This window comes from Meriones unguiculatus, chromosome 4, assembly GCF_030254825.1.
Source record: "Meriones unguiculatus strain TT.TT164.6M chromosome 4, Bangor_MerUng_6.1, whole genome shotgun sequence".
In the NCBI taxonomy this organism is placed as follows: Eukaryota; Metazoa; Chordata; class Mammalia; order Rodentia; family Muridae; genus Meriones; species Meriones unguiculatus.
The window spans coordinates 52,547,263-52,570,504 of NC_083352.1; the positions used below are offsets into that span (position 1 = coordinate 52,547,263).

Below are 23,242 nucleotides of genomic sequence, written 5' to 3' on the forward strand. Positions count from 1 at the left end.
CCAAACAAACTTTCGCTTATGATCCAAATACTACATAGAGAGATAGATGCATATATATTCATGTAAATGACCTAATAAAATCTGTGTATCATTAAAAAATGCTAGTAAATAGCATAACAAAGAATAGCACTTTAAAACATAAAATAAATAACCCCAAAATTTGAAAATAAAAAAATCAAGATAATTATTTATAAATTCTGCATTTAGGGTCAATTCAAATTTAATTGTAATTCATGTTTGATATAAATATATTTGCAGTATAATTGTGCAAACATAGTATTACTTTTATATTTAGTTGATGTGTATTTGAAAATACAGTATGAAATGAGTTACTTTGCACCACATTTTTCTTCATCTGGTTGCATGCTATAAGCTCATTGATGTCAAAATATCTAATGTAGAAAACAGATCTTAGAATTTAATTGTATTTTTCAAACTAACATTTAGTATATTTTTATCACTTGTTTTTTTTTTGCAAATTAAATACCTAAAATTTACTTACTTATAATAGAAATCAACAAATACTCACTAGAGAATAAGTATATTGGATAATGACAATTAGGTTCCTAGACATTAAGTACAAAAAGATGATGGATAACATTTCCTATATCCATGCCACACAATTTTACATTTCCTTTTTTATTCATTGTTTAAATGGATTTTTTTGGTGTGATTTATAGTTCCATTTCCCAAACGTTTCATGCAAAATTGAAACAGTGTTATGATGTTTTAAAATTTAATATATCTCAACATTCTGTATTGAAACACAGAACTTTTTAAACCATTTGACCTTTGGTAAAATGCCAAGTTTGATTATACCGAGAATATGATCAGCAGTTGTCATAGAGATTGTGAAGCCAAGAAAAAAAATGAAACATGAAACTTAGTAATATTGTGGTAAACCACAGCTTATTGACTATATCCAATTCACATCATAAAACTGTCATTCAAGGCCAGGAAAGAAAAACTACTGTGCTGTATGTAATTTTTCTCTGCACACAGTTTGCAGGACTATGTGACAACTGTCTTTTGACAAGTGATGTTAAATGAGACTTTGTTTTCCTAAAAATAAAAAGTTCATTGAACTTTTGTTCCGCGAATAAAAAACAACATGCAAATATTTTATGTTAAAGAATATAATACAGAAGCTAGTAGCTCATGATATGGCAAAGACATGGTTCAAATATAAATGAAATATAGACCTGAATGTTGGTAAATTATCCTGGATTATAGGAAGGAGGAATATAATTATAGGCTCTCTTAATTTTGATAAAGAGTGTTTGATAGAAATAGTAAAAATTGATCAGAAGACAAATACTCTAAAAAACAAATTTAAGCAACTTTAAATATGGACTATTGGATGCATTAATGCCTGTGAGACCTTGGTATTTATATGAGCCAGGCAGAAACATTTATTGTTAAAATGAACTGCCCTTCATACTACCAGAAAAGAAATGGTGACCTAAACTATGGGAGTTACAAATAATAATAATAATAATTTTTACATATAAAAATTACACAGGGTGGTTGCCTTGGCTGCACATATACTAAGATTGGAACAACGCAGCAAAGATTAACATGGAACCTAAGCAAGGATTATAGGCAAATTCATGAATTGTTCCATGTTTTTACATTAATAAAAAAGTTCAAGTCTGGAAAAAATATAACTCAAACCGCAGGAAAAGTGGAAATGAAATGTTTAGGAACTCAAACAGGACCTTCAGAGTCAATCTTCCCCTATCTGAATACAAGAGCTTGGAGGGAGGGAGATTTCCAGCCTTTGAAGACATGATAGAAAAATTGGGTTCCTTGGACAAAGAAAATGTTAAATCTAAAAAAAAAAAAATCTTGACATAAAATATTTAGGAAACTTAAGATATTATAAAAATAGCAAATCCTTGAATAATAAAATTGAGAAAGGAGAAAAAGTACAGGTCAAAGACACAGGCAATATTTCAACTCAATCACAAAAGAAAATTTTCAGACCTAGAGAGGAAGAAGCTGATCAGGTACAAGAAGCATAGACAAAATGAAACAGATTATATCAGAAAAGAAAATAACCTCAGCATATAATAATCAAGACACTAAAAATACAGAACTAAGAAAAAAGGTTAAAATCTCCAAGGGAAGAAAGACCAAGTATCCTCAAAAGCAAACCTCCTAACTTCTCAGTAGAGACTTTAAAAGCTGGACAGGCCTAAACAGGTGCTCTACAGATTCGAAGAGCTCAGAAATACAAGGCCAGATAGCTATAACAAGCAAAACTTTTCATCAAAGTAAATGGATATTTACTTTTTTTTATTTCTTAACATATTCTAAGAAATAAAAACAATCTAAACAACATCTGTCTACATCCACCCTTACAGAAGTAAGGCTAGAAGAAAAACTTCAACCAAAAGAGGTAAACACACACACACATACACACACAAAAACCCCACAAGGAATAAACCATTCCAGAGCCCGACTCCAATATGTATGTGCACACACACACATACCACCACCTCCACAACCACCAACAAGAACCACAACAGCAAAATACAAAATCGAGAAATCAACAAGGACTACTCATTCATATCCTTCAATATAACTGGTCGCAATTTCCTATTACTAAGGCACAGACTAGCAGAATGTAAAATAGAATCCATCTTCCTGCTATATCCAAGAAATGCGACCCAAACATCACAGATAGATATTACCTCAGGGTAAAATGATGGAAATATATATTCCAAGTAAACAGACCTGAGTAACAGCCATTTTAGTATCTGGGAATAGAAATTTCAAACTGAAAATAATCAGAAGATATTGAGAAATACCCTATGTATCCATCAAAAGAACATCCAACATGAGTACATTGCAATTCTTAACATCTATGCACCAAACACAAAGGTACCCAGTTCATAAAAGAAACACTACCATATTTAAACCACATATTGAAACTTACACACTGATACTGGAAAACTTCAATACTATACTCTTACCAAAATCCTGTCACCCAGACAAAAATTAACAGAGAAATGTTAGAACTAACTCATAAATTAAGTTGACCTCACATATTTACAAAGCATTTTACCCACCCAAAAGATTAATTGTTTTTCAGTATCTCAATGAAATTTCTTAAATATTGACCACACACTCCATCACAAAGCAAGTTGCCATGTATGCAAGAAAATTGAAATAACACCCAACATTTTATCTGACCTCAATAGAATAAATCTGGATACAAACAACAAAGGAAACTAAAAAGTGCTAACAAATTCATGTAAACTAAAAATTTTTATTACTGAATTTAAAAACAGGTTAAAACAGACATTAAAAAAGAAATAAAATCTTTCTAGATTAGAATGAACATGAATGTACAGGTTACACAAAATTTTGGGAAAACATGAATCTAGTTCTAATAGGCAAGTTCATAGCACTAGTGTCTATATAATAAAACTGGAGATGTCTCATACTATTAACTATAAAGTACAGCTGAAAGCTCAAGATCAACAAGAAGAAATCATACTTAAAAATAACAAATGGCAAGAAATAACCAAACTTGGGGATAAAAACAATCAAATAGACTAGATTGGGTGCGTTCAGGGTGGTATGGCCGTAGACAAAACAATCAAATAGAAACAAACTAAAATAAGTAATACATAGAATCAATGAAACAAAGAGTTGGTTCTTTGAGAAAATGACTCAGATTGACAAACCCTTATCCAAATGAACTAAACAAAGAAAGAATAAACAAAATAATAAAAATAAAAACGCAACCATCACAACATACACCAAGGAAATCTAGAGAACATGACAACATAGCTTAAAACATGTTTAAGCTGTACTCCCAAAATTTTCTTATGAGTCGTATTATCTGCTTTTATACAATGCTGAGTAGAGTCTTTCAGAGGCTCTCTGTAGTAAGCTCCTATCCTGCTCCCTGTTTTCTCCTTCTTCCAATTTCCATCCTATTTGCCTTTCTGAGTGAGGATTGATGTTTTTTCCAGGGTCCTCCTTCTAGCTCACCTTCTTTAGGTGTACAGATTTTAGTATGTTTATCCTATATTATACATCCGGTATCCACTTATAACTGAGTATGTACTGTGTGTGTCTTTCTTTTTCTGGGATACCTCACTCAGGATGATCTTTCCTAGTTCCCACCATTTGCTATAAATTTCATGATTTCCTTGTTTGTAATTGCTGAGTAGTATTCCATTGTGTAAATAAGACTCTTAAACAATCTTTGATCGGCATTCAGGGAATCTTAGGAAAGAAGAGGAAGATAGTAAGACCTGGGGAGGACAGGAGCTCCACAAGCATGGAAACAGAACCAAAATATCTGGACACAGGGGTCTTTTCTGAGACTGATACTCCAACCAAGGGCCATTCATGGATATAACCCTGCTCAGATGTACTCATTTGTAGCCCATGGTAGCTCACTATCCAAGTGAGTTCCATAGTAAGGGGAACACGACTGCCTCTGACCTGAACTCAGTAGCTAGCTCTTTGAGAGCCTCCCCTGGATGGGGGAACAGCCTTGCCAGGCCACAGAGGTAGACAATGCAGCCAGTTAGGATGAGACCAGATAAGCTAGAGTCAGATGGAAGGGGAGGAGGACCGCCCCCCATCCTTGGACTTGGAAAGGAACATAGGAGGAGATGAGGGAGAATGGGTAGGACTGGGAAAGGAGGAGAGAGGGGGCCACAGCTGGGATACAAAGTGAATAAACTTTAATTAATATAAAAAATTAAAACAAAACAAAAAACAACAATAAGAAGAAAAAACCCTATATTCCACAACATTTGAAGATATAAAAAAATGGATAATTTTCTCAATACATATCACATACCAAGTTATATCATGATAGGCAATTAAAACAAACGTACAATACAACCCTAAGAAAAATAGAACTAATAATTAAAATCTCTCAACCAAACAAAACTCAAGGACAAATGGTTTTAGTCAGAATACCACAAGACTTTCACAGCTGAGTAAAAGCCAATACTCCTCAAATTATTTCACAAAATAGGGAAGGAAGGGCTATCACCCAATTCATTTTACTGAGCAAAGTTACCTTGACACCCAAACCACATAAAGACTCCAAAATGAAAGAAAATCACTTACCGATTTTCCTTTTGAACATAGACGCAAAAATAATAAAATACTTTCAAACTGCATCCCAGAACACAACAAAAAGACAATCCATCATGATTAAATAGGCTTCAACCAGATATTCAAGGATGTTCCTATATATGTAAATCAATAAATATAACCCACTATACAAACAAACTGAAAGACAAAAACTATATGATCAACACATTAGATGCAGATAAGGCCTTTGACTAAATCCAACACTTCATCATAAAAGTTCTAAAGAGATGGAAGAAATAAGGAACATACCCCAACAAAACAGACATTTTTCAGCAAGCCTCTAGCCAACATTAACTTATATGGAAAGAATTTAAATTGTTTCTATTAAAATAAGAAACAAGACAAATTTTTTTCATTTTTTTCATAGTTATTCCATATAATATTTAAAATCTTAGAGAGATAAGACAACTGAAGGAGTTCAAAGGGGATACAAATTGAAAAGTATGAAGTCGATGTACTCTTATTTTGCAGATGACATGGTAGTATACATATGTGACCTGAAAAATTCCACCAGGAAACTATAGTTGTTAAACTATCTTGGAGTACCTCTAACCAAGCAAGGGAAAGATTTGTATGACAAAACCTTTAAGACCTTGAAAAAGATATCAGAAAATGGAAAGATCTCACATGATTATAGATCTGTAGTATTAATATAGTAAAAATAGTCATACTCCAAAAGCAAGATACATATTCAATGCAATCCCCATCAAAAATCAATGCAATCCTTCAAATTCTTCACACACCTTGTAATGACAATTTCTGCTTTATATAGAAACACACACAATAAAATAGTAAATAACTATAGAATGTATTACCATCCCAGTAGGCTTAGGTTTTTCACCAAACTACTTTATTTAGGGTTCTTAAACACCTTTACTTCCCAACCTTAGATAGGAGATTAGTAGGGAAAAGGGCTATAGACTTTATTTATCTCCTTCCTGCTTATTTGGGTCAATGGGTCATTAGGGGATCACCAAACTCAGTCATCAGGATACCAGCAGTTCAGTCCAAAGGCCAACACCAAGCAGCAACATGATTCAGAAGAGTGGGACAAGTCAGTGAAAGTCACAAGATTCAGTCAGATTGCCCTAAGAAGTTATCAAGAATGTTTTCCTCTGTGAAGTTACGTGTCAAAGCAGGAAGATAAGGCAGTGATGTTGATCCAAAAAGCCATTCCTCATTGTGCATGGGCCTCTGTAAATATCCTCTTCTCAGAGTCCACCCAAGGATGTTCTCAGTAAGCTAAAGTCATGCCCCTTGCAAGAGAGAGCTCACAGCAAAACATCACATGACCACCTTCCAGCAAAATATCACATGACAGAGATAAGTCTTCTAAAAAACCAAAAATTTCCACCTCACATCCCTGACCTCAAGTTGTACTGCAGAGCAATAATAATATAAACTACATGACTTTTGATCCAAAACAGATACTTTGATCAATGGATTCAAATTGAAGACACAGACATAAATTCACACACCAATGGACACCTGATTTTTGATAGATACACACTGGAATAAGACCACATCTTCAAAAAAATGGCGCTGGTCAAAATGGTGCATGGGAGTATGCATGGAGAAGAATCCAAGTAGATTCACATTTATCATCCAACACAAACTCAGTTACAAATTGATCAAAGACCTCAATGTAAAATCAAACACACTGAACAGACAAACGAGAAAGTGGGTAATAGCATTGAACTCATTTGCACAGGAAAAGACATTCTAACCAGAACATTGTTAGCACAGGCTCTTAGATAAACAATTAATAAATCAGAGTTCATGAAACAGAAACACTTTTGCTAGGCAAAAGACACCATAGTTCAAAAAAAGTAGCAGCCCACATAATGGGAATTTTCTTTTTATTTCTTTTACAACTCTGCATCCAATAGTGGTCTGATATGCAAAATATATAAAAAAAAAAGAACTAGCTATCAAGAAAACAAATAACCTATTCTAAATGAGGTTATAGATCTAAACAGTAAATTCTTAAGAGAAACTCAAATGCTTGAGAAACACTTAAAGAAATGTTCAACATTTACTCATCAAGAGAATGAAACTAAACCTCTCTGAGATTTCATCTAACACCCATCTCAATTGCTAAGATAAATAAAACAAGTGACAGATCTTGTTGGCAAGGATGTGGATTATAGCAAACATTCATCTACTGCTTGTGGGAATAAAAACTTGTATAGCCATTATGGAAGTCAATGGAGCAGTTTCTTCAGAAGAAGGAAAGCATTTTGTATCAAGATGCAACTATATCACTCTTGGGCAAATACACACAGGCCACTTGATCTTTCCACAGAAATGCTTACTCAATCATGTCCATTGTTGCTCTATTTATAATATTCAGAAATTAGAAACCACCTCGATGTCCTTGAACAGATGAATATATTTTTTAAAAAAAATGTACACTTAGACAATTGAGTATTCCTTAGCTTTTAAATGAAATAAATTCATGGAATTTACAGGTAAGTAGATGGAACTAGAAAAACTTATCCTGAGTTAGGTGTCCCAGACTCAGAAAGACAAGTATATATATTCACTTATATGTTGTTATTAGCTTTTAATTCATTGATAAGAAAGGTTCAATCTGTAGAACCACAGGGGCTAGGTATAAGGTAAGGGACTGTGAAGGTATAAATATATCTCCCTGTGAAAGCAAAATAAAATACATAGTGATAGATGTATGTAGGTGACTGGATGGGGAGAATCAAGTAGAGAGAAGAGAGAGGGAAAAGAGAGATGATGAAGGAAATGTGGAAAAGACAGGTAAAATTAAGTGCCATCTAAGTGGAAGTATATTAACCTAATATAATAGAAGCCTCCTGAAACATATACACGTACAGAGATAATCTAAATGAAATTGCCTAATAATGGGGGAGAAAGAGCCCCTACTTGTCACCAAATGAAGCTTCAAATACAGGTATTGGGTACCATCCAATTGAAATATTGATGATAGTGGTTCAATGTTAACCAGCAAACAATTCAGGTTGTTGCCAAAACTATAGGTTATTGTCCGTACACTAATGTCAAGGTCACACTGTTGAAGATAACAGCTACAGAATTCAGTGAACATTGAAAGTTTGAACTGTTGCCGACATAGAGCCTTTATTCCACATACTAACATCTTTGGTACAGGAATGCACTCTGCAGGCCACCAAAGGAGAAACATAAACCAGAAACTAGCCACAAACTCTTTGATATACAATTCTGCCTTGTCTGCAAGATATACTAGGACAATGATGGCATAAAGGTTGTGAGAATAACCAACTAATATCTAAGGACTACACCATGAGATAAATCCCACGCTGGACACTGCTTGAATGACCAAGAACATGATAACAGTTAGCCAAGGGAAATAAGATAAAACTGAATATTACTCTTATATATAGCAGTAAGATGATTCCTGGTATTCTGTTATTCTCATAGATCAGTGCTGTTACCATCACAGCAGAAGTTTCTTCCTACAGCAGAAGTGAACAAATACAGAAACCACAGTCAGACATTAGGAAGAGAATGAGAGATCTTGGAATACTCATTCCTAAATGGCATGTCTCTATCAAATCCCTCTCCTCAGTGAACTCTGCACAAGAGCCAAGAGGCATGGATGACACCAAGAAAACAAGGACCACTAAATCAGCAGGATGGATGTCCATATGAACTCAGAGAGAGTGAGCCAGTGTGAACAGGGCCTGTATGTGACTGGATAAGATGGGGTCCTAGAGTTTAAAGAGAAGTAGACACATTCCCTTCTGTAGCCCAGATGCAAGCTACAATTGATAACCATTGCAAAGGAACATTTAATTTTCTTCAAGGGGTTCCTATTAGGAAACAAATTCTTCCCAAGTGTGGGCAGCATACTCAGCAATAGATGGGTAACACAAAACTAACTCAACAGCTTCTTTGGTGGTTCCTTGTCTCAATATGTCAAAGTTGTTAGTATTTCTTGTTTTTAATTTTCTTTTTCTTTTTTATTCATATTTTTCTCACTTTTTACTCTTTAGGCTCTTTGAATAAATATTATGGCTCCCAGTTTAGTGTTTTTTATGGGTCTTCTGAGTATCTAATTGACTGGATCTGTTTCGTGGGCCTTTTCTTAAGCCTTTTCTCTCTGTTTTGTCCTGTTCTGATATGTTAGTTTTTGTTGTGTTCATTTTATTATAAGTCTTTTTGTTCTTCTAATTATTTCTAATGAGAGACAAGAAATGAAAGTAGGGGGAAAGAAGGGGAGAAACTTGTAAGAGTAAAGAGAGAGGAAACCAAATTAGGCTATATTATGGATAAGAAAACAACTATTTTTGATAAATGGAAAAAATACATAAGGACTACATTATAAATACAAGTAGTCTGCATTGTAAATTGACCACAAGAGGATTTTAGATAGTTAATCTTTTAAGGTCTCTTATACAATAAGTGAAAGATCTTTGGAGAAAAAAGAAAAACATTTGAGGTATTAAATTACATCTACAGTGATTTTGCGTTTTCAACAATGTTCTCGTATTCTATAAATTAAAAAGAAAATTGAATAGTTTCATCCTAAACTCAAACAGATTTACAAATACACCTATCCCTTCCCACTTAGGGAATTAGTGCCAACACTTCCTATAGATAAGAAAAACGTGATTATTAGTCTTTTAATTAAAAGAATGTTATATGTTACCAATATATATATTTCCTGTGTATTTTCCTATATTTCTTTTCTTATTTAAAATCTTATTTTTTTTAATGTTAGGATTTCTTTTTTTTTCTTTATTAATTGCACTTTATTCACTTTGGATCCCCCCTGTGGTTCTCTCCCTCCTCTCATCCTCAATCCCTCCCTTCCTCCACCCTCTGCATGCATGCCCCTCCCCAAGTCCACTGATAGGGGAGGACTTCTTTTCCTTCCTTCTGATCCTAGTCAATTAGGTCTCCTCAGGAGTTGCTGCCTTGTTCTCTTCTGTGGCCTGGTAATGCTGCTTCCCCCTCAGGGGGAGGTAATTAAAGAGCAGGCCAATCAGTTCATGTCAGAGACAGTCCCTGTTCCTATTACAATGCAACCCACTTGGATACTGAACTGCCATGGGCTACATCTGTGCAGGGGTCTTAGGTTATCTCCATGCATAGTCCTTGGTTGGAATATCAGTCTAAGGAAAGACCCCTGTGCTCAGAATTTTTGGTTCTGTTGCTCTCCTTGTGGAGTTCCTGTCCTCTCTAGGTCTTACTGTTTCCCACTTCTTTCTTAAGATTCTCTGCACTCTGCCCAAAGGTTGCCCATAAGTCTCAGCATCTACATTGATAGTCTGCAGGGCAGAGCTTTTCAGAGGTAATTCTGTGTCAGGGTCCATAGGATTTCTTTAGAACATCAAGCCACTCAGCCAGAATATATGGACAGAAGGCTTAAGTCAGACCCCTACAGGTTCTCTGATCTCTGTGAGCCCCCAAGAGTCCTGTTCAGTTGATTCTATGGGCTGAGTGGCCTTGTGTGTACCAGACCTCTGGTTCCTATGATTCTTCCTCTGTCTCCTCTTCAGGACTCCCATTGGTTGTTGGATGAAGTCTCTCTGGTCTCTTTGATGATGATTCTTAGAGGTTCTGCAGCACACTCTACAGGCAGGACAACATGTAGGTCAGGTCGACATTTTTATGGATGGGTTGGCATTCCAGACCCTCTACTTGAGGACTTGCCTGTTTGCAAAAGATGGCCAGTTTTGTAAGTAGTTATAAGAGTTATTTGGGAATTTTCCATTCAAAACTGAAACACCTTGACAAATATATCTCTTCCTTTCCACTCAAGAATAGTGTCAGCAGTCCCCACAGACACAAAAAAAAGTGGATAATTAGTTTATCTAAAAGAGTATTATATATTACCTATGTACAGTTTTCTGTGTATTTTTTACTTGTCTCTACTTTTCTGATGACACCTGTGGCCATTTGTCTGCTTTATAAATATCTGTAAAACTCAGAAGAAAGAAAATTACAGTGTTCTACTTCCAGTATTTCTATATTTGTTAATAAATAACTTCTTGGCCAATATGAATATGATGAAAAAGGGGGCCAAGATGGCGGCACCTGGAGAGCACTGTGTCTGAGAAGCAGGACAACACACTCCATGCAGCGACCAAGAGACTGAACTCTGGGCCCTAAAACAACAGCTGCCGTGTTTCCCAGGTAAGGGGAGGCTCCCACGGCATGGGAATCTGTAGGGTCCACTCTCGGGCCGCACAGCCAAAACCCGAAGAGAACCCTGCTAACTCGGGCTTTGGGTCTCCGGGCTGGCATGTCCCGATCACTTTCCCAGGCTGATCGGTGGGCACAACGGTGCCAGAAACTGGGAGTCCCAGTTGGAAGAAAACCCCACAGGGAAGCAAAGTTGCAAGTCTGATCACAGGTCACCCAGGCTTTCCTTGGAAGGTCTCGTTGACCACGGGTACCCACTGCCAACACATCTGAGCTCCTACCGTGAGCAGGGAGAGGCCACGCGCCCAGCACAGCCACACGCCCAGCTGAAAATCCCTACTCCCTCTTGGGAGGAGGCAGGAGGAGGCCAGCAGAATCTGCCACAGACCACATTGTCTGTACCCCAACCCGAGATCAGGGCTGAGAAAACCCAATCCTTCCGGGCACTCCCCCAAATGCTGGCCATAACCCTGCCGCTGCAGAGCAGGGGGTTAGAGAGGCACACAGCAGCTTCACAGTGCTGGAACTCCAGTGCTGCTGGCAGCTCCTAGCAAACAAACTTCAGCGCGGGATCTGGGACTATGGTCATTCTACACGTCCTGAGATTCTCCTGGGTCCAGCGCAATAAGTTCTAGGAGCAAGTTCTATCACCGGCGCCCCATCCCCCAACCCCTTGCAGAGAAACCCCAGTGCAGGATCGGACTGAGAAGCCCCAACCCCTTCTGGCACTCCCCTGAGAACACCTCCATGAGCTTGCCCTAGCAAGCTAATTCTGAAAACAGAATTAGAATCAATAAAGAAATCACAAATAGAGAAAAACCAGGAGATGGAGAACATAGAGAAAAGATCAGGAACTACAAAGGTAAGCATCACCAACAGAATACAAGAGATGGAAGAAAGAATCTCAGGAGCTGAAGATACACTTTCGGAAATTGACATCTCTCTCAAAGAAAAAATAAAATCAGAAAAGTTCCAAACACAAAACATCCAAGAAATGAAGGGCACCATGGAAAGACAAAACCTAAGAATAATAGAAGTAGAAGAAAAAGAAGACATCAGGCTCAAAGGTCCGGAAAATATTTTCAAGAAAATTATAGAAGAAAACTTTCCCAACCTAAAGAAGGAGATGGCCATAAACATACAAGAGGTCTACAGAAGACCAAGTAGACTAGACCAGAAAAGAAATTCTTCACATCACATCATAGTCAAAACACTGAACCTACAGAACAAAGAAAAAATTCTAAAAGCAGCAAGGGAAAAAGGCCAAGTAACATACCAAGGTAGACCTATCAGAATCACACCAGATTTCTCAACAGAAACTATGAAAGCCAGAAGGGCCGGGACAGAAATAATACAGTCCTTAAGGGACCACAGATTCCAATCCAGACTACTATACCCAGCAAAACTTTCAATCAACATAGATGGAGAATTCAAAATATTCCAAGACAAAACCACATTTAAACAATATCTACATAGTAACCCAGCTCTACAGAAGTTACTAGAAGGGAAACTCCAAACCAACGAAAACAACTACATCTAAGGAAATAGAGGAAATAGATAACTACAAAACAAAAAACCCAAAAGAATACAAGCAATGAAACTCAGTGACACCACCAACCCCACATTTAAAGTAAGTAACAATTTTTGGTCACTAGTATCTATCAACATCAACAGACACAACTCCCTAATAAAAAGACACAGACTAACAGAATGGTTGTGGAAACAGGATCCAACATTCTGCTGCATCCAAGAAACACACCTATGCAACAAAGATAAACACTACCTAAGAGTAAAGGGCTGGAAAAATGTTTTTCAAGCAAATGGATCCAGAAAACAAGCGGGAGTAGCCATCCTAATATTTAATAAAATAGACTTTCAACCCAAGTTAATCAAAAAAGATAAGGAGGGCCACTATATTCTCATCAAAGGAAAAATCCACCAAGAGGATATCACAATTTTGCATATCTATGCCCCAAATACAAGAGCACCTACATTTGTCAATGAAACAAAATTAAAGCTTAAATCACACATTGATCCTAATACCCTAATAGTGGGAGACTTCAACACTCCACTCTCACCAAGGGACAGATCAACTAGACAGAAAACAAATAGGGAAATAAAAACACTTACAGAGACCCTAAATCAAATGGACCTAATAGATGTCTACAGATCTTTTCATCCAAACTCAAAAGAGTATACCTTCTTTTCAGCACCGCATGGAACCTTCTCCAAAATAAACCATATAGTTGGTCATAAAGCAAGCCTAAACAGATACAAAAAGATTGAAATAATCCCTTGTATTCTATCTGACCACCATGGACTAAAGCTGGACCTCAACAACAACAGAAATAACAAATAGCCTACACGCACATGGAAATTGAACAACTTGTTACTAAATGACAGCTGGGTTGAGGAAGAAATAAAGAAAGAAATTAAAGACTTCCTAGAATTCAATGAAAAGGAAGGCACAACATACCCAAATTTATGGGACACATTGAAAGCAGTGCTCAGGGGAAAATTTATAGCACTAAGTGCCTGCAAGAAATTCGTAACATCACATACAAACAACTTAATGGCCCAACTGAAAACCCTAGAAAAAAAAAGAAGAAGCAGATACACCCAAGAGGAGCAGATGGCTGGGAATAATCAAACATAGGGCTGAAATCAATCAATTAGAAACAAATAAAACTATTCAAAGAATCAATGAAACAAAAAGCTGGTTCTTTGAGAAAATCAACAAGATAGACAAACCCTTAGCTAAACTAATTAAAAAGCAGAGAGAATCTATCCAAATCAACAAAATCAGAGATGAAAAGGGTGACATAACTACAGACACTGAGGAAATTCAAACAATCATTAGGTCATACTACAAAAGCCTATATGCCACAAAATTTGAAAACCTAAATAAAATGGGCAATTTTCTTGATAGATTCCATCTTCCAACATTAAGTCAAAATCAGGTAGAAAGACTGAATAGTCCTATATCCCCTAAGGAAATTAAAGCAGTCATTTACAGTCTCCCCACCAAAAAAAAGCCCTTGGCCAGATGGTTTCAGCGTGGAATTCTACCAGACCTTCAAAGAAGTGCTAACACCAATTCTCCTCAAACTACTCCACAAAATAGAAACAGAAGGTACATTACCAAACTCATTCTATGAAGCTACAGTCACCCTGATACCTAAACCCCACAAAGACCCAACAAAAAAAGAGAACTTCAGGCCTATCTCTCTTAGGAAAATTGATGCAAAATTACTCAATAAAATACATGCAAACTGAATCCAAGAACACATCATCATCCAACACAACCAAGTAGCCTTCATCCCAGGCATGCAAGGGTGGTTCAACATACGGAAATCCATCAATGTAATCCACCACATAAACAAACTGAAGGAGAAAAACCACATGATCATCTCCTTAGATGCTGAAAAAGCATTTGACAAAGTCCAACACCCATTCATGTTTAAAGTCTTGGAGAGATCAAGGATACAAGGCCCATACCTAAACATAGTAAAGGCAATATACAGCAAGCCTAAAACCAACATGAAACTCAATGGAGAGAAACTTAAATCAATCCCACTGAAATCAGGGACAAGACAAGGCTGCCCACTCTCTCCATACCTCTTCAACATAGTACTTGAAGTCCTAGCCAGAGCAATAAGACAACTAAAGGAGATCAAGGGGATACAAATTGGAAAGGAAGAGGTCAACGTGTCACTATTCGCAGATAATATGATAGTATATATGAGTGACCCCAAAATTTCAACCAGAGAAATCTGCCAGCTGATAAACACCTTCAGCAAAGTGGCAGGATACAAAATCAACTCAAAAAAATCAGAAGCCCTCCTGTATATCAAAGACAAAATGGCCGAGAAATAAATTAGGGAAACAACACCCTTCACAATAGCCACTAATATCATAAAGTACCTTGGGGTGACACTAACCAAGCAAGTAAAAGACCTGTTTGAGAAAAAATTCAAGTCTCTGAAGAAAGAAATTGAAGAAGATATCAGAAGATGGAAAGATCTCCCATGCTCATGGATTGGTAGGATTAACATTGTGAAAATTGCCACCCTGTCAAAAGCAATCTACAGATTCAATGCAATTCCCATCAAAATACCAACTCAATTCTTTACAGACCTCGAAAAAAAGATTCTCAGCTTCATATGGAGAAATAAAAAACCCAGAATCTCCAAAACAATCCTGTAAAACAACAGATCATCTGGAGGTATATCCATCCCTGATCTCAAGCTGTACTACAGAGAAATAGTAATAAAAACTGTATGGTATTGGCATAAAAACAGAAAGGAGGATCAATGGAACCGAATAGAAGACCCAGAAATAAACCCACACACCTATGAACACTCAATTTTTGACAAAGAAGCCAAAACCATTCAATGGAAAAAAGACAACATCTTCAACAAATGGTGCTGGTCCAATTGGATGTCCACATGCAGAAAAATGAAAATAGATCTAGATTTATCACCCTGCACAAAACTAAAGTCCAAGTGGATCAAGGACCTCAACATAAAACCAGATACTCTAAATCTCTTAGAAGAAAAAGTGGGGAACAGCCTAGAACTCATTGGCACAGGAGACAACTTCCTGAACAGAACACCAACAGCACAGGCTCTAAGAGCAACAATCAATAAATGGGACCTCATGAAACTGAAAAGCTTCTGTAAAGCAAAGGACACCATCATCAAAACAAGATGACTGCCTACAGATTGGGAAAGAATCTTCACTAACCCTTTATCTGACAGAGGACTAATATCCAGTATATACAAAGAACTAAAGAAGCTGAAAAACAGCAAACCAAGTAACCCAATTAAAAAATGGGGAACAGAGCTAAACAGAGAATTCTTGACAGAGGAATATCGAATGGCAGAGAAACACTTAAAGAAATGCTCATCCTCATTAGCCATCAGGGAAATGCAAATCAAAACAACCCTGAGATATCACCTTACACCCATCAGAATGGCCAAGATGAAAAAGTCAAGTGACAACACATGCTGGAGAGGTTGTGGAGAAAGGGGAACCCCTCTCCACTGCTGGTGGGAATGTAAACTGGTACAACCACTCTGGAAAGCTATCTGGTGCTTTCTAAGACAGTTAGGAATAGTGCTTCCTCAAGACCCAGCTCTACCACTGCTAGGTATATACCCAAAGTTTGCTCAAGTACACAAAAGGGATACTTGCTCAACCATGTTTATAGCAGCTTAATTTGTAATAGCCAGAACCTGGAAACAACCCAGATGTCCATCAACGGAAGAATGGGTACAGAAATTGTGGTATTTCTACACAATGGAATATTACTCAGCAATCAAAAAGGAGGAAATCATGAAATTTGCAGGCAAATGGTGGGATCTAGAAAAGATCATTCTGAGTGAAATATCCCAGAAGGAGAAAGACAAACACGGTATATACTCACTTATATAGACCTATAAGATATGATAAACATAATGAAATCTATACACCTAAAAAAGATAATCAAGAGAGCAGACATGGTGTAAGATGATCAATCCTCGTTTAGAAAGACAGATGGGATGTGCATTGAACGTATGACAGGAGTCTACTGATCACATCTGAAAGACTCTAACTAGTAGAGTTTTCAAAGCAAAAACTCATAACCAAACCTTTGGCAGAGTATAGGGAATCATAAGAAGGAAGGGGAGTTAGTCTGATGGGGAAAGGATAGGAGCTCCACAAGGACCAAATATATCTGGGCACAGGGTCTTTTCTGAGACTGACATTCAACCACGGACCATGTATGGATATAACCTAGAACCTCCACTCAGATGTAGCCTGTGGTAGCTCAGTAACCAATTGGTTTCCCAAAGTGAGGGGAACAAGGACTATTTCTAACAGGAACTCAATGACTGGCTCTTTGGCCTCCCCACCCCCGAAGGGAGGAGCAGTCCTGTTAGGCCACAGAGGAGGGCTTTGCAGCCAGTCCTGAAGATACCTGATAAAACAGGATCATATGAATGGGAAGGAGCCCCCCCATCAGTGGACTTGGAAAGGGGCCCGGTGGAGATGAAGGAGGGAGGGAGGGACTGGGAGGGAATGAGGGATCGGGACACGGCTGGGATACAGAGTTAATAAAATGTAACTGATAAAAAAAAAGAAAACAAGGAAGTTAGAGTTCTATATTTTACAGGTAATAAAATAAATGTATATAAAATGCTAAAAAAATGAATATGATGAAAATGAATCACCATCAATATTTGTGCTTTCTGACTATTGACTCACTCGGATGTGGATGAACAGTACAATTCTGATTGGTGTGAAGGGTTGCTTTCCGTCAAGGTCTTTTTAGAATCAGGGGCAACAGGGGACATCAGCTGTCTCCCCATGCTTCTAACAGCAAGTTAAGGAAGAATTTGTAATGCTGATATCCAAAGAAACGAAGCTCTTATTGAGACAAAACAGAAAGAAGAGAAAACGTTAGGTTATTAATGAAATGTCTGCACTAAAGTTAGCATCTTTCTCAACAGACTAATTCTGCACGTGAGAGGAGAGACTCATCACTTCTCTCAGGCAGACCTGAATTGTAGCCAAAATCATGTTGTGTGATGTCATTCAGCCTCAATGTTTTAGTGTGTATAAACCCTCTATGCCCTCATTGTCTTAGTGACACGAAGGGCTAGGAGAGCTGTTTCTTTTTTTAAATCAAATAAAATTCAGGCAGGAAAATGGAAGCTAAATGATTCCCTTGTAGGTACCCATGCAGAACCTTTACTCATTTAACTAATAAAATCAGCTGATCAGTATTGTTGTAACAATTTGAAAACATTTTTCTTTTGTCCTAGCATTCTTTGAGCTGGACTAACCTCAATTTATTTAATAACTGTTCATGAATCATATTTTGTATATGATTTTCTGTATTGTATTGGACACTTCCATTTTGTCAACATTCATCTTAAAATGCAAATATTGATCAAAAGAAACTTCAAATGGTTTAAACAATATTTTTTTTTATAAATTTCAAAGTAATCTGTTTGTCAAGAGAAAAATTAAAACACTTTGCTGACTTTTCATAGGTGTGGAAGCAGCAAGAATAAGATTCATCAGACTTTCCATGAATTAATGATTTTACTCTTTGTTCCTATAAGAAAATCAACCCAGAGCATATTTTTATTAGAAAGAGGGATTAAAGAGCTGATTTTATTTTTATTTTTTATTATTATTAATTACATTTTATTCACTTTATATCCCCCCATAAGCCTCTCCCTCCTCCCCTCCCAATCTCACCCTCCCTCCCCCTTACTCACAAATGCCCCTCCCCAAGTCCAGGGATGGGGAGGTCCTCCTCTTCTACCTTCTGATCTTAGTTTATCAGATCTCATCAAGAGTGGCTGCATTGGCCTCTTCTGTGGCCTGGTAAGACTGCTCTCCCCTCAGGGCGAGGTGATCAAAGAACAGGCCAATCAGATTATGTCAGAGCAGTCCCTCTTCCCATTACTATAGAACCCACTTGGACACTAAATTGCCATGGGCTATATCTGTGCAGGGGTTCTAGGTTATCTCCATGCATGGTACTTGGTTAGGGTATGAGTCTCTGGGAAGACCCCTGTGTTCAAATGTTCTGGCTCTGTTGCTCTCCTTGTGGAATTCCTGTCCTCTCCAGCTCTTACTATTTCCCACTTCTTACATAAGATTGCATGCACACTGCCCAACAGTTGGCCATAAGTCTTAGTGTCTACTTTGATAGTCTGCAGGGCAGAGCCTTTCAGAGGCCCTCTGTGGCAGGTTCCTAACTTGTTTCCTGTTTACTCTTCTTCTGGTGTCCATCCTCTTTGCCTTTTAGGATGGGGATTGAACATTTTAGTCATTGTCCACTCTCTTGATTAGTTTCTTTAGATGTACAGATTTTAGTAGGTATATCCTATGTTATATGTTATATGAGTGAGTATATATACCGTTTGTGTCTGTCTGCTTCTGGGACAGCTCACTCAGGATGATCCTTTTCAGATCCCACCATTTACCTGCACATTTCATGATTTCCTAATTTTTCATTGCTGAGTAATATTCCATTCTGTAGAGGTACCACAATTTCTGCATCCATTCTTCAGTTGCTTTTTGGTGTGTCTGCTTCTTCTTTTCTAGGGTTTTCAGGTGAGCCATTAAGTTGCTTGAATGAGCTGTCTCAAATTTCTTCTTGAAGGCACTTAGTGCTATGAACTTTCCTCTTAGTACTGTTTTCATTGTGTCTCAAAAGTTTGGGTATGTTGTGCCTCCATTTTCATTGAATTCTAGGAAGACTTTAATTTCTTTTTTTAATTTTATTTTTTCTTATCAGTTAAATTTTATTAACTCTGTATCCCAGCCATGTCCCGATCCCTCATTCCCTCCCAGTCCCTCCCTCCCTCCCTCATCTCCACCGTGCCCCTTTCCAAGTCCACTGATGGGGGGGACCTCCTCCCCATTCATCTGATCCTGTTTTATCAGGTATCTTCAGGACTGGCTGCAAAGCCCTCCTCTGTGGCCTAACAGGACTGCTCCTCCCTTCGGGGGTGGGGAGGCCAAAGAGCCAGTCATTGAGTTCCTGTTAGAAATAGTCCTTGTTCCCCTCACTTTGGGAAACCAATTGGTTACTGAGCTACCACAGGCTACATCTGAGCAGAGGTTCTAGGTTATATCCATACATGGTCCTTGGTTGAATGTCAGTCTCAGAAAAGACCCTGTGCCCAGATATATTTGGTCCTTGTGGAGCTCCTATCCTTTCCCCATCAGACTAACTCCCAATCTTTCTTATGATTTCCTGTACTCTGCCAAAGGTTTGGTCATGAGTCTTTGCTTTGAAAACACTGCTAGTTAGAGTCTTTCAGATGCGATCAGTAGACTCCTGTCATACATTCAATGCACATCCCATCTGTCTTTCTAAATGAGGATTGATCATCTTAACCCATGTCTGCTCTCTTGATTATCTTTTTTACGTGTATAGATTTCATTATGTTTATCATATCTTATAGGTCTATATAAGTGAGTATAAACTGTGTTGGTCTTTCTCCTTCTGGGATATTTCACTCAAAATGATCTTTTCTAGATCCCACCATTTGCCTGCAAATTTCATGATTTCCTCCTTTTTGATTGCTGAGTAATATTCCATTGTGTAGAAATACCACAATTTCTGTACCCATTCTTCTGTTGATGGACATCTGGGTTGTTTCCAGGTTCTGGCTATTACAAATAAAGCTGCTATAAACATGGTTGAGCAAGTATCCCTTTTGTGTACTTGAGCAAACTTTGGGTATATACCTAGCAGTGGTATAGCTGGGTCTTGAGGAAGCACTATTCCTAATTGTCTTAGAAAGCGCCAGATAGCTTTCCAGAGTGGTTGTACCAGTTTACATTCCCACCAGCAGTGGAGAGGGGTTCCCCTTTCTCCACAACCTCTCCAGCATGTGTTGTCACTTGACTTTTTCATCTTGGCCATTCTGATGGGTGTAAGGTGATATCTCAGGGTTGTTTTGATTTGCATTTCCCTGATGGCTAATGAGGATGAGCATTTCTTTAAGTGTTTCTCTGCCATTCGATATTCCTCTGTCAAGAATTCTCTGTTTAGCTCTGTTCCCCATTTTTTAATTGGGTTACTTGGTTTGCTGTTTTTCAGCTTCTTTAGTTCTTTGTATATACTGGATATTAGTCCTCTGTCAGATAAAGGGTTAGTGAAGATTCTTTCCCAATCTGTAGGCAGTCGTCTTGTTTTGATGATGGTGTCCTTTGCTTTACAGAAGCTTTTCAGTTTCATGAGGTCCCATTTATTGATTGTTGCTCTTAGAGCCTGTGCTGTTGGTGTTCTGTTCAGGAAGTTGTCTCCTGTGCCAATGAGTTCTAGGCTGTTCCCCACTTTTTCTTCTAAGAGATTTAGAGTATCTGGTTTTATGTTGAGGTCCTTGATCCACTTGGACTTTAGTTTTGTGCAGGGTGATAAATCTAGATCTATTTTCATTTTTCTGCATGTGGACATCCAATTGGACCAGCACCAGTTGTTGAAGATGCTGTCTTTTTTCCATTGAATGGTTTTGGCTTCTTTGTCAAAAATTGAGTGTTCATAGGTGTGTGGGTTTATTTCTGGGTCTTCTATGTGGTTCCATTGATCCTCCTTTCTGTTTCTATGCCAATACCATGCAGTTTGTATTACTGTTGCCTTGTAGTACAGCTTGAGATCAGGGATGGAGATACCTCCAGATGATCTGTTGTTGTATAGGATCATTTTGGAGATTCTGGGTTTTTTGTTTCTCCATATGAAGCTGAGAATCTTTTTTTCAAGGTCTGTAAAGAATTGAGTTGGTATTTTGATGGGAAGTGCATTGAATCTGTAGATTGCTTTTGGCAGTATGGCCATTTTCACAATGTTAATCCTACCAATCCATGAGCATGGGAGATCTTTCCATCTTCTTATATCTTCTTCGATTACTTTCTTCAGAGACTTGAAGTTTTTCTTTCTTTATTTCTTTCCTCACCCTGCTGTCATTTAGTAGTAAGTTGTTCAGTTTCCATGTGTGTGTAGCTTTCTGATATTTCTGTTGTTGTTGAGGTCCGGCTTTATTCCATGGTGATCAGATAGGATGCAAGGGATTATTTCAATCTTCTTGTATCTTTGAGGCTTGCTTTGTGACCCAGTATATGGTCTATTTTGGAGAAGGTTCCATGAGGTGCTGAGAAGAAGGTAAATTCTTTTTTGTTTGGGTGTAACGTTCTGTAAATGTCTGTTAGGTCCATTTGATACATGACCTCTGTTAGAGACATTGTTTCTTTGTTTAATTTCTGTTTTGTTGACCAGTTGTTTCTGGAGGGTGGGGTGTTGCAGTCTCCCACTATTAATGTGTGGGGTTCTATGTGTGGTTTAAGTTTCATCAATGTTTCTTTTACAAATGTGGGTGCCCTTGTACTTGGGGGATAGATGTGGGAATAGTAATGTCTTCCTGGTGGAATTTTCTCTTGATGAGTATGAAGTGTCCTTCCCCATCTCTTTTTATTAATTTTGGTTGAAATTCTATTTTATCAGATATTAGAATGGCTACTCCTGCTTGCTTCTTTGGTCCATTTGCTTGGAAAGCTGTCTTCCAACCCTTTATCCTCAGGTAATATCTATCTTTGTGATGTAGGAGTGTTTCTTGTATGCAACAAATTTCTGGGTCTTGTTTACGCATCCATTCTTTTAATCTGTGTATTTTTATTGGAGAATTGAGTCCATTGATGTTGATAGAAATTAATGATTAGTGGTTGTTAGATCCTTTGATTTTGATGTTGGCTGTTGTCATAAGTTTGTGTGCTTGGTTACTTTTTGTTTTACTTTAGTAAGTTCAATTATTTCGTGTTTTTTGAAAGTAGCTAGTTTTCTTGGGTTTTATTTTCTCTTCTATTGTCTTTTGTAATGCTGGATTTGTGTGTAGGTATTGTTGAAATTTGCTTTTGTTATTGAATATCTTGTTTCTTCAGTCTATGATGACTGAGAGTTTTGCTGGGTATAGTAGCCTGGGCTGACATCTGTGTTCTCTTAGGGCCTGCAGGATATCAGTCCATCACCTTCTGGCTTTCATAGTCTCTGTTTAAAAGTCAGGTATAATTATAATAGGTTTGCCATTATATGTTATTTGGCTTTTTTCCCTTGCAGCTTTTAGGTTTTTTTTTTTTTCTTTGTTCTGTATATTTGCTGTTTTGATTATTCTGAGCTGGGAGGATTTTCTTTTCAGTTCTAATTTATTGGGTGTTCTGTAGGCCTCTTGTATTCTTTTTGGCCTCTTTTTTAAGTTGAGGAAATTTTCTTCAATGATTGTGTTGAAAATATTTTCTAGGCTATGGAGGAGGGAATCTTTTTCATCTATTCCTGTTATTCTTAGGTTTTGTCTTTTTATGTTGTCTTGAATTTCTTGGACGGTCTGTGTCAGGAATTTTTTTAGATTTAACATTTTGTTTGATGGATACATTGATTGCTTCCACTGTA

General features: G+C 37.5%; 1 non-coding gene across 1 annotated transcript; it reads left to right on the plus strand.

Moving 5' to 3' along the window:
* The first annotated feature begins 1,523 nt into the window (after positions 1-1,523).
* Positions 1,524-1,630, plus strand: LOC132653813 (U6 spliceosomal RNA). Its single transcript, XR_009591661.1, has one exon. It is a non-coding gene; the product is annotated as a U6 spliceosomal RNA (small nuclear RNA).
* Positions 1,631-23,242: the final 21,612 nt, after the last annotated feature.